This window comes from Pinus tabuliformis, chromosome 7 (genome assembly GCF_031772625.1).
Source record: "Pinus tabuliformis cultivar Carrire ecotype Pingquan chromosome 7, CPIR1, whole genome shotgun sequence".
Lineage (NCBI taxonomy): Eukaryota > Viridiplantae > Streptophyta > Pinopsida > Pinales > Pinaceae > Pinus > Pinus tabuliformis.
Window position 1 is genome coordinate 1,702,844,832 of NC_142293.1, and position 18,578 is coordinate 1,702,863,409.

The window sequence follows — 18,578 nt, forward strand, 5'->3', positions numbered from 1 at the left end:
AGGCCGAGAAAAGAAAGTCAAATCGTCAACAACTCTGACAGATGATGTAATGGTCTAAATGTGTGGGATCAAGTGCAATGATATGCTGATTGCATGGGAATCAGGGTAAAAGGACACGATCTGGATAAGGAAAGGGATGTTCGGGTGGTGCGAATAATTCCATTTAGCTGAAAACTGATAGAATCTATGGAAACATCTTGAGATATCGACCAAGAAGGATAATAGACAGCTAAAAGGGTACTTTTAACTGACAAAAGACCATATGAAAATAAATATGCTAAGCCAGATAGGTAAAATGCTGACGATCATCGTAGAGAACAGCAGCGAGGAAGACAGGCTTCGCATGCTTTCATCCAACCATTTGTCTTTTCGCATACCGCGCATTCCCTCCCCACCCCGGAAAACAGAGAAAGATTTATCGGAGAGGTTTTCTGTCGTCAGAAAAACCAGAGGGAAGGCCAAGTTACAGAGAGCCCGGTTTTACTGTTCGGACCAGAAAACTAGAAGGAAAGCTAGACTTAGAAAAAAGATACAGAAGATTAAGAGGCATATAAGGCATCCTATGACATTCGAGGAAGACTTTCAAGAAAGACTGTTCAGCTTAATTGGAAACACTGAGAGTGCAAATAGCAGAAAACCTCTTGATGAGACTAGAGAAAAGCTAAACAGCAACAATAGCATCCTCTACATTTACACCACCATTTCCCAATTCTACACCCGAAATCTAAACAGGGCCGAGATACAATACAAACATTTGAATTCAAAGAACATAATTTCTTGCAAATATTGAGCTCATTTACAATGGCTTTAAGGCGGGATAAAAACTTTTTAATAAGACACAGAGACATTCATCCCCCAAACCAAAAGAGTCACAAGATTTTGAGGAAAAAACGAAACTTTTTTGGTTTCTCTGTAACCTATTGAGATTTAACACAGGAATACAAAGTTAGCATACCTTTTTGACCCGTGAAAACCACCAGAGAGTCTGAAGAACCACCGAAGACCACCAAAACAGAAAAGCCAAGTGCATTTCATGGCCACTGGGACGACAGACCAGAGTAAAACAGAAGAAAAAGTGTAAAAGATGAGCTTATGCTGCGACAGTTAACCAAGGCTCGGAAACAGCTAAATAAGATGCCAGTACAGGAATAATTGAAACTAGAACAGGAGTTCTATTTTTGGAACGTTTGTGGTGCAAGAGTGACAATGGGGAGGATATGACAGAGCTGTCTGGAGCAAAGGGAAACTGAGAAATAGGATCAGACCTCCTTTAGTGGCTTAAGGATAAAAATGGCGAAAACTGGTGCCACTCTCATGTAAGGGAGTTTATGCACATACCAACCCCCCGACAAAGATTTCTGGAGCAAGTGAGAAGACACGTAGTCCCCTTGACCCGACACGAATTGAAACAAAAACAGCTTTTGGCTTTGCCGCATTTAGTAAGATTCAATAATCGGCTTCGTTCCAGCAGTCCCTGCTATGGCCGCGGTGTCTCGTTTTGGTCACGGCAATGGGCTCGGCAATACCTAAGGACCCGACACGTATCTAAAAGCCCAACTTCCGGTTATGCAATATCCAGTTGTCTCAACATGAGAGATCCAGTCCAGTCTCGGCCTTGGACTAAGCGGGCATGGCGGTCTTGGCAGTCTCGATCTGATTATAACTGGTCATCTTTACATTATTGAATTAAGCTTTAGATAACTTATACTCAAGTAAATAGCATATCTACCATCAATTACTTTCCACCATAATTACGTCGTAAGGCGTTCCCCTCTAAAAACAACTCCCCCAGCTGTCATTGTCCCTATCTGCACCATTGGATCAAATGTTAGATGATTGAAATGTTTTAATCCATGAGATCCATTACCTCCTTCATTTATGCTCTAGTAACTACCTAACTATCTCACTAAGCCATACTAATGTCTCTTCCACCTTTCTATGAAATACAATACAACCTCTCAAAACAAAATTACTCGATAAAATACTAGTTTCAAGGCCAACAACTTGGACCTTCACTTGGAATTGGGTTGGTAAAGGAGAAGAACAAGAACTCTCATTCATTCTTCCTACATGTATTGATTATGCCCTGTGATTTTCTTCCTTCTCTCGGGTATGACTATTGAAGGGGTACGGTGGACGAGTTCTATCGAGTCATGTTTTATTCATGCTCCTTCTATTTATATCAATCCAAAACTGTCGTCACTAAGCTCTAATGTTTTGAATATTTTCTTTGCGGTCTTTTAACTCGAATCCTTTTTGTCGCAAAACTTTTCTTGGATCTGTAAAAACTTAACGCGAGGTTTATGTGAAACATTTTTCAAATCCAAGTTGCAATTATTGCAAAAATACATGTGCATTGGGGTTCATTGACAGGTATCTCCATGAGGTTTTAGGTAGAGGTAGTCATTGTTGATTGTGTGACCTCTGTGATATTTAGTGTTGCTAACTCTATTGCAGTGATTTCTATGTTTAGATTTGCTTTTAGTTTAGATTTGTGATTAGAGATTCATGTACATCGGAGGGCCGAAGAAAATGAGATTCTCACAACAATTTGAGATGTCATTAATTTATTAGAAGAGTTAAAGTAATGCAGGGTCACAAAGTCGAGAACAATTGATATGTAACTATATTTATTAGATGATTTAAAGCAATGCAGGGCCATAGAGCCACTTGCTTGGAAAGTTTCAGGAATATGTTGCAATAAGCAATCCATGATATCCATAAATGGGGATAAGCAACATTATTGATGATACCATATCCTAGAGTGCACATCGTGCAAAAATCCTCTTCCAATACTTGTGAGCTTTGTCTCTTCATCTGAAAGTGAGAATAGGTAAAGAGGGGGTGGAGGATGTGTATGGATGGCTCAGGGTATTTAGCAATGGTAATATGGAAAGAAAGTGGAGCGAGCAGGATGAGCAAGTGTTGGTTCTCACCATGCTAGTGCCCCCTTCCAACAACACCTTGGTCGAGAGAGTGGCCACCAAAGATGTCGTTGTCAACCAGTGAACTTAAGTTGATTGTAGATTCCTGGAATATTGAGGAATCCGACGGACATGGGCGTGGTAAAAAAATTGACCGCGCCCATGTCCGTCAGATTCCCGAATATTCTAGGAATCTGCAATCGACTTAAGGATGGTCATTGTCAACGAGGAAACCGGAGTGTGGGTGCACATTTATCTTCCTCAAACAGTGCTACAGGAGCATGAAAACCAAAGAGTGGGCATGGTGATCCATCTTCACAGGGGATGGTTTTGTGTAAGCCAACCCGACTGGAAAATGTATTATCACTTCTACAGTTGCCTTGTTAGGGCATCCAACGTGATATGTGTGTCGGTGGATTCCAGGCTCGCTTCGGAGTACCGTCTCCCCACAGCCTACGAGGATTCATTTGGCATTATTTTATGGCTCCACTCCATGGACTGTGGGGAAATAGAGCAACCATGGCTCACTTGTTACGCAAATTTCAGTCGATGCATTCTGATGGGTGATAGTTGTGGGGCAAACCTTGTTCACGAGGTGGGTCTCTGCGCTTAGAAAGTGCCACCTGATTTACTATACCCTGTCTATGTGCAAGGAGGTATTTCCAAACACCTAAGTGGTTACGTGAGATCTAAGAGAATCCAATCTGAAAAGAAGAATCTATATGAATCTACGCTTTTGACTCTGGACATGGTTGATAAGTTCCTAATACTATCTTCGCCGGAGGGAATCACTACAAAAAATCCTTCCATCACCAACCTAATGGGACCCGACGCTCCACCTCTAAATGGTCTAAATTTTTCATGCATGCTACTGGTCATTGCTAACAGAGACCTCATTCGTGATACAAAGATAGAGTATTGTGAAGCCATGAAAAGCGTTGAGCATGATGTGGAGGCATTTTGTTCTGAGAATGTGGGCCACATTTTCTATCTCAATGAGATTGCCATTAGATATGATCTCAAGTTCCAACATTTTCTTTTTAACCACATGGTGAATCGGTAATTGCCAATCCTAATCTATGGGAGACCCAGGATCAATCCTTGTAGCTGCCTCTATAACACCAGGAGTACATCCAACCACCTGCAAGTCGGATATACTAAGATCCTATGATTTTAGCAAGAGCAGACTCACGTGCCGCCAAGACGGGATTGGGGAATCCGCCCCTTTAGCTTCCACCACTGCAGATTAGTGTACTCAATGAGATTTGAACTTCGGTTAAGTTCCAACATTGCCAAGGAGACATTTAAACTTCTCGAGGGCGTGGATCGTTTCATCCAGAGTTGCTTTTAGGGCATCCTTCCCGCTTGCAAAGTGGCATGCATTAATGGAAAGTCGTACGTCAATCGTAAAGATCATAAAAGTAAGAAATTTAGTTGTGATGATTTTCTATCTCAAGTATTGTTTAGTTGAAGTTGTCATCTACATTTATATTACTTTATTGGTATATATATATCTATCTATATATATATATATATATATATATATATATATATATATATATATATATATATATATATATTTGTCAAGTCCTTGATCAGTTTGGATCGTTCATCCTTGGATTATACTAGAACCATTCTAGAATCATTTGGGGAATTGAAGATTATTAGGTACCTTGCCTTGAATGATAATAATCTTTCCAGGAAAGTTCCTTCCCAGCTAGAAAATTTACCAAACGTCTGCTCTTTGTTATTAAATAACAACAATTTGTCTAGTCCTTAGGAATTTCCATCAAATTTTTATGAAAGAATGGGAAGGTACCTAGCTCTGTGGAGCAATTCAAGGCTTTGTTATGTTACACAAAATCAAAACTTTGTTCCAAATGGGATAACTCTATGTTCTAGAATGGTAAGAGCTGGAAAAAGTCACGGGATATCATTGAATTCCATAGTTGGATAAGTTTTGTAGATTTGTGTATGGAAGTCATGGATAAGATTTGTAGATTTGTATATGGAAGTAACTGATGTTGTTTGATCATACATTTTTTGGCATGATATTGAAACAATAGGAAAATCGTTTGCACTTGGTTTTACCTATTTGGCATTCTTTACTGAGATTGGTTGGGTGGGCTTCTCCAACTAAATCATATATTTGTTCTGATCATATTCATAAACATTTAGAATATATTCCTTTTCCAAATCATTGATGTAGCTTGATCATGCATTTTTTTTCAGATTCTCCCTATCGAAGTTGTCACACACTTATCCATCCTTCTTTCCATGTCAATTGGGGTTCTTATTATAAATTCCTTCTAGCTCCCATTTTTGTCCATGTTCAGCCCTTGGTTGGGTATATTCGGGGTACTTCTTGTCATAGCCTTTCCTCTTTCTACCAATGACATAGTAAGAGCATTATCGGTAGCAACATATGTTCCTTTGACTACTCCATTTGCATGGCGGGCTCTTGGAAGAGAAATTTCAACATTGTCAAATATGATCAGCCAGAGTTTCAGATCAAAATTTGTTGATGTAAATCATTCTAAACATCACCATGAAATATACTCCCATCTCAGAAAACACTTTGGAGTCCATTTAGTTCTTTTTATACAACCTACTAAGATTCTTTTGAGTTTTTTGGACTCCTTGCAATAGGTGAGTAGGTTGAATCAAAAGGCTTCAAATTTTGATGGATTTCTAATTCCTTTAAAGATATGGATTGGAAATGTCTTTCCTCTTCTACTGCCTTACGACGTTTCTTTTGCAACATGTAGTGCAATTGTTAGTTTATGCAAGTCTTTGCATAAAAAATGGATAGGAATAAGATGTAAAAATATATATTTGCAGGAGTTACTTCCCACCATTATTTATGTTTTCATCAGCACTTATGTAGGAGTAAAATTGTAAATGTGTAGAGTTACTAGTGGTTACTACCCACCAAAATTTATGCAATTTCTTCTCCTTGAGCAAGAAATTTACTTATCCACTTCACATATCAATTTATTAGTTACCGCGAAAGCAAGACTATAGGATCATTTATCTATCAATCATTATTAATTTAACATTAATAAATGTGACAGCCCCACCCAAGGTTCTGGTGTGAGCCACATTGTAGAAAAGAAAAAGAAAATAAGAGGATGTAAATATTATGTAATGTTTGAAATAACTAAAAAAAGGGGGACTAAGTCATGGGACACAACTTCCAGAGTTGGGGATGGAGAATTGTTGCTTGGGATGTTATGGTTTCTTATGCAAAGAAGAAACCTTAAGTTCAGGGCAATCATTGAAGGTTGGTTGGTAAAGAGATTGGCTCCTGAAATTAAATGGGTTGAGGAATGTACTTGGGCCTGTGCACGATTGAGAAAAATACAATAAGAAAAAGAGGATAGAAATTATGAAGGGTTGCAATAGCAAGGACGAAGCAGTAAAGGAAGAGGCAGAAACGTAGACCAAAAAAAAGAGGAGGCATTCGAAAAAAGATGACGGGAACTCCCGAGGGAGGTCATTTTTGGGCCCTACTATTGTTACCCCTTTTCACACCCTATCCTACTATTTTTACCATAATCTATCCTACTTTACCCTTATTAACATCGTAAAACCACTGTACATTGACTAACTTATGTTATTTTACAGTGGAGGTAAGAATCACTAATAAGGATTGTTTTTGTATATCTTTGTTTAGTTTAAGTAGGTGTTAAATGAATCCTATCCTACTATTTTTACCATAACCTATCCTACTTTACCCTTTTTAACACTGTAAAACCACTCTACACTAGCTAACTTGTGTTATTTTACAGTGGAGGTAAGAATCACTAATAAGGATTGTTTTTATATATCTTTGTTTAGTTTAAGTAGGTGTTAAATGAATTTATATTTCTTGACTTAATTGATTGATCTATAGATGGGACTCTTAAATATAGGGAAGACACTTGAGTACGTGGACAGGTCATCGGAGGTCCAACACCTAGTTCAATGAATATATCAAGCAACCATTTTGTAGCAGCCATTTTGTACTTAGTTTGGTACTCAATTCGGTACTCTATTTCAGGTTCGGTACTAAGCAACCAGTCAACTGTCGGCATCCCGAAGATAGTTTCTCTTGTTCGTGAGCATGGTGTTAGTTTCTTGATCCAAATATAGCGTCACAAATGGAACAATTTAGTTATGATGTGGGTGAAGTGATCCTGGGGATTTAGCTTAACTTAAATTAGTCCATATCATAGATGTATTTTCTTTCTTTGATCATTTTGTTGTAACCATTTTTAGGCCTGAATTCTTTAAAAAGGCCCAGTGTTTGTATGGAAGGTTACACACATAGAATGAACTAGTGACAAGGAGATTGTGACTAAACATCATTTGACTCTGTTTTGTTTAAGATTGAAACCCTCAGACTTATGTGATATTGAAGGTTTTTAATATAATCGTCTTGACTTTTATATATATCAGAATTCATGTCTTCTTGATCTGTTTGAGTTAAGTTAGACTTGTTCTAGGTTGTGGAAAGGGCCCACCACAAACCTTGACCAAGTTCTGTAATAATTTTTGTTAAGTAGAAGGTGTGTTTTGAATTCATTTAGCAGAACTGTACTTGAATATTCATTTTCTTTCGTTGGTGATTTCCAAAATTCCCGTACTTAGAATCATACTTAAAATTTCATTTGAAGCTCTCGTAGATCTAAAGTTGTGATAACTAGTGAAATGTTTATTGAGTTTTTGCGAGCTTGAGGATCATTTTCATAAGTATACTCTGCATCTATTGACTTCTTTGATTTCTCTCACGATTCCGTGAATACTGAAGAAGAAGGCTTCAGTTTGGGACAAATTTATGAGGAATAAATTCTTGTAATTTTAGGTTAAATCCTCTATTATGGATGAAAGTGATTTGATCATATGTGGATCTATATACTGTTGGCAAGAGATTCATGTAGCTTGTGTTCAGTCTGAATTCTTGTGAGGATTGATTAGGAGCAGTATGCCATTCATTTTTGAACAGTGTGTGTGTTAACATTTGGAGAATAGTGTACCATTTACAATGTGTTGGTTATTTGATTTACAATGTGATGATTATTTGATTTGTAGCATATTGATCATTTGATGAGTGGTATGTCATTCATTTGATTTCATAGTTAGCCTTGCATTAGATTTAGATTCTTTTGTTTACTTGCTTAGATAAATTGAAAGTTGTGTGTTATTTGATTACTCAGATTAATTTCGAGTTAGAAAGCCATATGTTATGTGTCCATATGCTTAGTTAGTTTTAAATGGATTGTGAAATAGGAAACAATATGAATTATTTTTGAGACATTGTTGAGTTCACTTTTGATTTTTAGCACCCTGGGGATTAGTCTTGTATAATGGTTTTTTAATGGAGTAAATTGTTAGATTGATTTGAGGACATGGTTTGTGATGATTGCTAATCTTATTTCTGGGAGAGTTTTTAAGTTAGATGCATCATAATTAAGAATAAATTAGTAATTTGGATCATGTAAGTGTAATAGGTTTCTTAATTAGTAATTTAGATTGTGTAACGAAATAGGTTTCTTCACTTCAACAAATTCTAGTGTGATTGTTAGGAACAAAGTTTGGTTATTCTACACTTAAATTTGTACTAAGTCTGCATAGGGTAAGTCTAGATCTGAATTGTAATGCATTGCAACTCAAAGCTTACGAACTCTGTTTGACAATTTAAATTTATGGAATTTAACGATATATAAAAACCTTAACATTTTTGGCGTCATTGTCGGGGAGTTACAAATGGTCCAGGTAATATTTTTCTAAAGATTTATATGTGTGGTAAGGATTTTGTTGGGCAATCAGAGGGTGGAGAGTGTACGGTAAGACGTGAGTGAAGAGCCACGCGTCCACTATGGTGGGGTTGCTCCAAAGTTTGGTTGTCTTTAGTAAATTTTTGTAGTGTTATTTTTCTCTTTCTTATGCACAAAAGTAGAGGTAGACCTAGAGATAGTAAGGGGAGATTTATTCAAAGTACAAAATCACTTTCAGAATTATTTGGTCCTACAAAAACACCCCCAACTAACCCTGCTAATTGTTACGTAGGTATTAGAGAGGAGGGAGAAAGCTCTACCACAAAGTTGGCCTTAGAAAAGGAAATATTACATCAAGAGGAGGCAACACAACTTCAAGGTATACCACAACAAGAACAAACTATTTTGGCAGTTGTTGTAGGTACGAAACTTGTGGTAGTCTCACAAGTAGAGTCAACAGTAAGAGGACCTCGAAGGGATTTGGGACCTGGGTATATTAGGCCCAATCCAATTGAATCTTCTTCTAGCTGGAATACTATACCTGGGCTTACTTCTGAACCTATAACAAAGATGGCTAACAGAGGAGGAGGTGAGGAGAACAGAAATGGTGATCGAAACAATGATAGAAATAATGGTGGGGCCTATGTTGGGGATAATTATAGAATCAATACTTTAGTTAATGGGAATAATGACCAGAGAGATGGGCCAAGAGGGGGACCTGAGGAAAATGAGGAGGATTCAGAGACTACCTTCGGATTTCCAATTCTAGACATTTACTATGAGAAATATACCTTTGGAATCTCTTCACTTTTCCATGCTACGTCCTCTGAAGACCCTGATTCTTTCCTATTCGAATTTGATATTATTTGCAAAAGTTATAATTACTATGATGATGCACATAAACTTAAGCTATTTCCTGCTACCTTAAAATATTCAGCCCTAAGATGGTTTATGAGCCTGCGAGAACATACTATTTACTCATGGGACGATATGAATTATGTGTTTCTTAAGAAATATTAGGATTACTATAAAAATAGAGATGTTAATGATATTTTTGGGATGAAACAAATGGAAGATGAGAGTTTGGGAGAATACTTTGAAAGGTTTCTTTGTCACTATCACAAATCCTGAGTATGTAATCTGGACGAGAGAACCTTTAGGATTGTCTTTCTAAAAGGGTTAAGGGAAGAATGCATTGAAACACTAAATCTCTTGAGTTCCGGTGATATCTATAAGAAGCCCTTTGCTGAAATAGTCGAACTATGCAAAACTTATTCTAGAAGTCAAGCTAAGGTGGGCAAGAGGATTTGGGACAATCCAAGGGATTATGTGTCTAGGAATTCTAAAGCAGTGCAGGATGGTGTCACTCGAGTTGAACTAGGGAACCTCTTGGAAAATTTTGAAACAAACATCCTAAATACCATTAGTGATTAGTTGGATACTCTAAAAATTAAAAGAAAACAAGAGGAAGAGAAGGTTGCTTTGGTTATTTCTGTCTTAAATGTAGACGAAAACATGTTGAGAGGGAATGCCCCATTAATGTGGTACAATTTTGTGGAATTTGTACATAAGAGCACCCCACTGACCAGTGCCCCTCCCTTCTGGGATTACAAGTTAGTTACAAAGGGGGGCTGAAACTAGTGAGCTTCCTCAATCATCTAGGAAACCATCATGGAGGGTGCCAAATAATAATACTTATCAAGACCCTAATATGCAAGGTTTTCCTAAATATCAACCATGGAAATCTCAACCATTCTATTCTTCATGGCCCACATAGCCACTTCAAAGTTCACCTTAGAACCAAGGACAGAGAGGGAATCCTTATGGAAGCACCTTTCAACCTCAAACCCAAGCACCTCCATACCCTCAGAATCAATATCCACCCTACATGCCTTATGCATCGAATATGCCTCAATTCCAGCAAGGGTATAACCCACCTTACCCTCAACAACCTTCATTACCATTACCACCTCCAGTACAACAACCCTTGCCCCTACCTCAAAACACCAATCCATCTTCACAACAGATGCAACAATCATTTAACCCTCCTCGACCAACACAGCTGCCTGCACAACCAATTTCTAATCCCAATAATAAACCTCCTCAACCTGTACAGAACATTGAACTGCAACCTTTTCCCACTTATGTTATCACTTCCTTTCCCTTAAATGAAATTCAACTAAGGTTTGGGAAAACTATTAACAAAAATAAATCAACAGTAGTCATCCAAGAGGAGGATCCTCATGTAGAATCTGAAGATAAAACCATTGAACAAACATAAAATGAAAAAAACAATGAAGTAAAATAACCACAAGAGCTCTTAGAACCCAATGAGCCTCCTTTTCCGGAACGATTGTTTCTAAATAAAATAGAAATTCCCACAGAATATGACTTGGAGTCTGAGTTGAGGAATGTTTGCATAAAAATCCCTTTGTTACAAGCCATTAAATACATTCCTATTTATACCAAGATTATTAGGGATATTTGCATTAAAAAGACAGGAAGGAAGAGGAATAATAATCAAACTATTAAAGAAATCAACCAGATATTAGATAATGATATCTGGATTACCACTAAAATATGATGACCCAGGGAACCTCATGGTAACCATACAGATCAATGGAACTTTGTTGCCTAATACTTTAGTAGATTTGGGGGCAACCATCAATGCAATGATTGTTGATAATATGACATTATTGCAATTAAAAGAGACAAGACCTACACCCATTGTGTTAGAACTAGCAGATAAGTCCATTGTTAAACCTGTTGGGGTCCTAGAAGACGTGGTGGTAACAATAGCTTCCTGGGAGTATCCAATTGATTTTATAGTAATTTATCCAAAAACTACCAAACCTGGATACACAACAATTTTGAGGTGGCCTTGGCTAGCCACTATTGATGATGTTATTGGGTGCAGAAATGGGGAAATGACTATCTCTAATGGGTCACAAATTAAAAAACTGACTATTTTTCCACCTGCCCAATTAGCTGTTGAAGTGCCTCTTTGGTTGGAAAATCCTTATGGGGAAGAAGACTGCATGCTTCCCTTGTTGACTTTAGAACAATCAAGAGGGCTTCAAGAACAGTTAGAAGAACATGTTTTGCAACAATTCTTATCTGATATAAGTTGTATAGATTATCATGTTTCTTTTAGTGGCTACCATCATGTTTTCAGCAGTGAATTTCAAGAAACCTATTACCTTGTTGTGTTTGCATCATTCACTATTGCATCCTTAGAAGAAAACAGATAAGTAAATTCCCAACCTATTGAAATCAACGCTGGAAAAATTGTATGTTGGTACATATTTAAGTACAAAACAAAGACAATAGGTAATAAACATGATTCAAAAATAGTCTGGGGCATTTTCTTGGGATTATCTAGATATGAAAGGAATCCATCCTGATACTTGCATACATCAAATTTATACTAATGAAGAAATTAGACCCATAAGGCAGCCACAAAGACGAATGAATCTGGCCCTCAAGGAAGTTGTCAAATATGAATTGTAAAAATTGTTAAGTACAAATTTTATATACGCCATCCCTGACAGTAAGTGGATATCTCCTTTGGTCGTGGTTCCCAAGAAAAATGGGAAATGGTGAATTTGTGTTGACTATAGAGAGTTGAATAAAGCCACCTTGAGGGATTACTTCCCTCTGCCTTTTGTTGATCAAATGCTTGATACTCTACCAGGGAAAAGGTATTTCTCCCTCTTAGATGGGTATAATGGATACAATCAGATCCAAATAGCCTTGAATACCAAGAGAAGACTACTTACTTACCCATGGGGCACCTATGCTTACATAGTTCTTCCATTTGACCTATGCAATACTCCAACTACTTTTCAGAGAGTTGCCCTAGCCATTTGTATTGATCCTATACATGACCGTGTGGAAGTCTATATAAACGACTTCACAATGTATGGCAATGACTTTCAATAGGCTCTGGAGAACTTGGTATAAATGTTGATTCGTTGTCAAGAAACTCATCTAGTTCTCAGTAACGAAAAATGCAAAATGATGCAAACTGAGGGGATTGTTTTGGGTCACCATGTGTCACAAACAGGTATAAAAGTTGACCCTGCAAAAATTGAGGTAATTTCACACATTTCAGTCCCAACATCACAAAAAGAGGTAAGAATATTTTGGGACATGCGGGGTATTATAAGATATTTATTGAAAATTTCACTAAGATTGTTGCACCTATGTTTAAACTACTCACTAAAGATGTTGATTTTCTATGGGATACTGATTGTCAAAATGCGTATTGAGAGGACCTAACTGGTCTCTCCCTTTTCACATTTGTACTGATGCGTTGGACACATCCCTTGGAGCTATGCTAGGACAAAGGAACAATCACATTCCTTATGTTATTTATTTTGTTAGCAAAAATCTCTCACATGCATAATTAAATTACACTGTTACCGAAAAAGAATTACTAGTTCTAGTCCATGCTATCAACAAATTTAGGCACTATATTACTGGTAATGAAACCTTTGTCCATATTGATCACTCTGTTATTAGATTCCTTATGAATAAACCAATTACTAGATGGTTACTCTTACTCCAGGAATTTAATATTACTGTGATTGACATGCCTAGACGAGAGAATTTAGTTATAGATTTCTTGTCCAGAATGAATGTTTCAAAAGATATTGCTCCAATTCCAGATGACTTTCTTGATGAGAACTTGTTTTCTATTTCAATGTATACTCCTTGGTTTGCTGATGCGATTAACTATTTGGTATCAGGCAAGCCACCACAAAATCTGTCCACCAAGGAGAGACACAATATTGCGCAATGGAGTGCCAACTATTCTTGGATAAATGGAGACTTGTTTCACACTGGACATGGTCTAATAATGAGGAGATGCATATGGGAAGATGAAATGTTTGATGTCTTGAAAGCTTGCCACAGTGAACCCTGTGGTGGACACTTTGCAGACAAATGAACAACTTATAAGGTCCTACATACAGGTTATTACTGGCCCACTCTCTTTAAGGATGCCAAAAAGTTTGTTTCTAGTTGTGATGCTTGTCAAAGAATGGGGAGGCCTGTTTCAAGTGATGAGATGCCTCTTCAAACTCATATATCAATAGAGCCTTTTGAAAAGTGGGCGTTAGATTTTGTGGGACCTATCTCTCCTATGTCCAGGAAGAAGAGGTACATATTAGTTTGTATTGATTATGTAACAAAGTGGGTGGAAGCTAAGGATTTATATTTTGCCACTGAGAAGTCTGTTGTAGATTTCCTATTTGAAGACATGTTCACTCGGTTTGGGGTGCCTAGAGAAATTGTCATCGATCAAGGGACACAATTCACTTCCAAACTAGTAAAGGCTATCACTAAATAGTACCAGATTAAGCACCAGAAATCTACTCCATACCACCCTGGGGAAAATGGACAGTTTGAATCTACTAACAAAGTCTTGGAGTCCATTCTCACTAAAATAGTTCAACTACACCATGGGGACTAGGCTGATAGGTTGCTAGAAGCATTATGGGCTTATCAAATAACATGGAGAAATGTGACGAGATATACTCCCTATGAGTTAGTATATGGGAAGCAGGTGTTGCTCCCCATTGAATTTCAGGTAAAACCATTTCAGACTGCTACTCAATTGGGAATGGATCTAAATGAAGCTCAGAAACAAAGAATACTTCAGTTGGATAAACTTGAAGAAATCATACAAGATGCCTTCAAAAGAACTATGTTGGTACAAGATCAAAGAGCGCAATGACATGATAAATATATCAAGAAGAAAGTCTTCCAACCAGGAGACTGGGCACTACTGTATGATAGCAAGTTTAAACATTTCAAAGGGAAATTTTCAACCAAATGGTTGGGACCCTATGAAGTGGAGTAAGTTTTCGATAATGGCTTAGTCAGGATTAAAACTATTGATGATGATTAGACTTCATTTGTGGTAAATTGCCACAAACTGAAAATATACCATCGCCTGCTCTCCTGAAAGGAATTTTTGCAAAATGTGATGCAGGATCGAGAAATGGAGTTGATTCACAAGGGAGATCCAACTCTTGCTAGTTCTTCAAATATATATATATATATATATATATATATATATATATATATAGATCTATATATCTCTCTCTCTCTCTCTCTCTCTCTATATATATATATATATATATATAGAGAGAGAGAGAGAGAGAGAGAGAGAGAGGGTTGACTTTTGTTTTCCTCCACAACTTACATAGAATAAAGAGGAAATATGTCAAGGTTAGGTTTATTCCTTTATCTGAACTTGACCGATTATTTATGAAAAGGGATGTTCTGGAGTTTACTGTGAATGTTTGAAACTCCTTAAAATTGAATGTTCTAAGCATTAACTGACCCAATCTTGTTAATATTGATGAGACAGTAGTATTTAGGGATTTGTCAAGTATAAAATTATTCTTTTCCAGGCTTGATAGAATAATTACAGAAAATAAATCCTCTGGAGTCTACTTTGGGTTTTCCAAACTCTCTAAAATTGAATACCTCGAGCATTAGCCAACGCAGGCTCGTTAAAATTATGAGAAGGAAGTGAATAAGGCTCTGCTAAGTACACAATTATTATTTCCTAGGCTCAACTGAATAATTATGGGAAAGAATCCCCTTGGAGTTTTCTTTTGTGCATTTTAGACTCTCAAAAATTGAAATTCCCCAGGCAGTGACCATCCCAGGCCTGGTCAAAATCCATGGATTGGTAGCACCAACATTGTTTTGCAGAAAACAACAGTCATATTTCAGACAAAATTCCTAAAGCTGGCTCATATGAAGTGTCAAGCTCATCAAGGAAGCCTTCTATTTACTTTTCAGTACAATCACAATTGATTCACTGGTTTCCATGAATTGATGAAGTAAATTTAGAGGTTTTGTACTTAAATTAGTACTTATCACAGACTGGAAATTAAGTATTGAATAATCTCTATAGTATGAATGTCAAGTCAAGAAAAATGATAGATGGTATCAACTTTGGCTCAGTAGCATTGGAATCGATGGAGGTAACAATTACAAGCTTTTTGGTTTATTTATGATTAAAATAAAAGTCTTTGGGAATGTACTCAATGAATGACAAAGACACCATTTAAGGATCAAGTTGTCCCCATTATTATTATTTTTGAACTCCTGGATATCATCATATAGTCAAATCAAGGTATGAATGAATTTTCATTTACTTAGACTAATTCAGAGAATATGGATAATAGAACTTAATGGTGATCTTCCTCCTTTCGTTTCAATGATATACATGTCTTTTCCATATAATATCAAAATCCAACTAATACTAGACCATCCTATCCAATTACTCATTCCACTCATTCTTATTCATGTGATACATGTGTCGAGTACCTACTCCATCATTACAAGCAACCAATCCATGACATAATTAGGAAATACATAGTTGTCGTTTCGAATAAATTTAAGTCTATTTGAACCTCGAAAAACAAGGGTTGTTTGTCTCATTTGATAAGTCTAGTAGTTAATCGACCTGTGAATCCCTACATTTTCCTCCTCGCCTTCAACATTGTTTAACCTTCGACATGGGGGCCGACCGCCATGAACCTACATTTGCCCAATTTCGCACTAGCCCGGAATATGCAGTCTATAAGGGGAAATTTGAGGAGAAAGGATGGATGGGTTTCCTTCAAAAGTTTCAGGGTTATAATGACAGGGTAGCTATGGAATTCACGTAGAGCTTTGATGGAAAGATTGCATAGGTCGGGAACTTGAGAATTAAGGTTACAAAAAATTTGATAAGTAAGGAAATAGGATTTCCATTGACCGGTGAAAGATACTTTAAAGGAGGGTCGCTCGAATGGGACGATTGTGCCAAGTTTCTTAAGCCTACATACAAGACTATCAACTAGTCAAAGGGAGTTCTGTGAAGCTACATAGAGGAGGAATGGTGGCCACTTATCACCACATTGCAAAGGTTCGTCACCTACGAGGGGAGGTATGCAGTTGTTTTTATTTACCACATTAGGCTTCTCCTACACTTTTCGGATGGGTGTGAGGTTAATTTTCCATTTTTCATCCATAGAAGTTTGTATAAAGTTTCTTGGGGCATTTAGTCCACTACTAAAAATGTTGAAACTAGCCTATGCCACCATAGTCTTATCAAAATGCTAGTCATTTATGAGTTGGGTCAGCGTAAAAAGTCTTGGGAAGAGTTTTTGACTGAAAATTTTCTCGGTGAGGAAAATCAAATCAAGGGCTACCAAAGGATTATTAGCCCCAGATCAAAGAACCTGGAACAAGGGACCGAGGCCCCTCTTGACTCTGTTTCTAAACAAGACCAGGGCCCTGATGGAACCCCTGTATCAACAAAAGAGGAGGGTAGTTTGACAAAACCCCTGAAGAAGCCCGGACTTGTAAACCCTAGTTATTCTATAAAGAAACGAACCCTAGTCTCAAAGGGAAAGAAATGCAAAGTAAGTAGTGAGTAGAAGAAGGAACCTGTAAACAAGGATGCAGTAGTCGAAGAGCCCCAACAAAGCAAACGAAAGAGGCCTCGGGTGGAGGTTATGAAGCCAGTTTCCTCACCAACAGAAGAATAATCTGAAAGAGCTAACACAACTCCTAAGAAAAGAAAGAGGAAGCTCTTCTGAGAAGAGGAAGAAGTGACATCAGTGATGACTTCACCATTATAGAAAACAAAAGCATCTAAGAATATGACCTCGTCACAGGGTCAGTGGCACACCAGAAGCATGTCTAGACAACAACTTTCAACTTCAGGTACTCAAAACCTCGAGCCTGTTGCCATTTTGTCTTCTCTAGAACAGGAAGAAAAAAACTCAGGCATTCGAAGAAACATACAAAGTGGAGGATATCATGCCTAAGGAAAACATGTTCATTGATAACTTCCAAGATCTTTTAATTTGTTGAGATTGTATATAATGTAGAACAAAGAGAATATATAGAAAGGAAAACACTTTCTTCTTGTTTCGGATTTGTCGAGAGTGTATAGAGTGTATGGCAAGAGCATGTGGAGACTAGAGAGAATAGAAAAGTAGGAATATAAATAGAAAAAATAAAATATTAACTCAGTAAAAAAAATAAAGTCATAATGAAACTTTATAGCTTTGGATCTGATTAAAAAGGTTATATCTGGGGGGAGGGGGTGGATAGGGGGGGTGAGGGTATTAATGTAAAATGAAAAGTGTTTCCAATTGAAAGAAACATTTTGGAGAAGATAAAACAACACAATTAGCCCCTAAAGATTAAAACTGATATATATATATATATATATATATATATATAATTCATGTGGCAACATAGGTTAAGGATTGAAATTAACAATACGAGAAAGTCATCATACAAGTTCTATTATTGTGTTTGAAAATCAGGGTGTTTTCACACGAGGCAAACATCTTAAATAATCACTCACACAAACATATCAAAGATTAGTACACCAATGTTTTATTTGGTTAAAAACCCTAAAGAAGGAAATATTCCATGGCCCCAACTAATGCAACCACTTGAGACAATATATCAACACAAAAAATAAAAATAAACAAATATTATACATAAGAGTTTCTTACAATCTATCTTTAGCAAATGACACTCCATGCTCTTTAAATACAGATCATAGACAAATCGGATGTCAAGACACAATTAGTATTAAGGAGAATATGAAACATGAGATCACTTTATGTATAAAACATATCATGAATGTTGGATTACATAACTGTAAATCCATGCTAATGCACACTAAAGAAGTACAATTTATTTAAACATACATTAGACCAGTTTAATCTTTAACTAACTCTTATTATATAATATCCTTACACTAGTGGTTATTCAGAATTAGTTAATGGTTAGGGGTTAGGAGTTAGTGATTAGGGTTAGGGGTTATAAGTTAATAATTTTGGTGGTAATAAGCTATTGGTTATTC

At 36.9% G+C, this 18,578-nt stretch overlaps 1 pseudogene; it reads left to right on the forward strand.

The window, feature by feature from the left end:
• The first annotated feature begins 295 nt into the window (after window positions 1-295).
• Window positions 296-4,275, forward strand: LOC149255091 (strigolactones hydrolase CXE15-like; annotated as a pseudogene).
• Window positions 4,276-18,578: the final 14,303 nt, after the last annotated feature.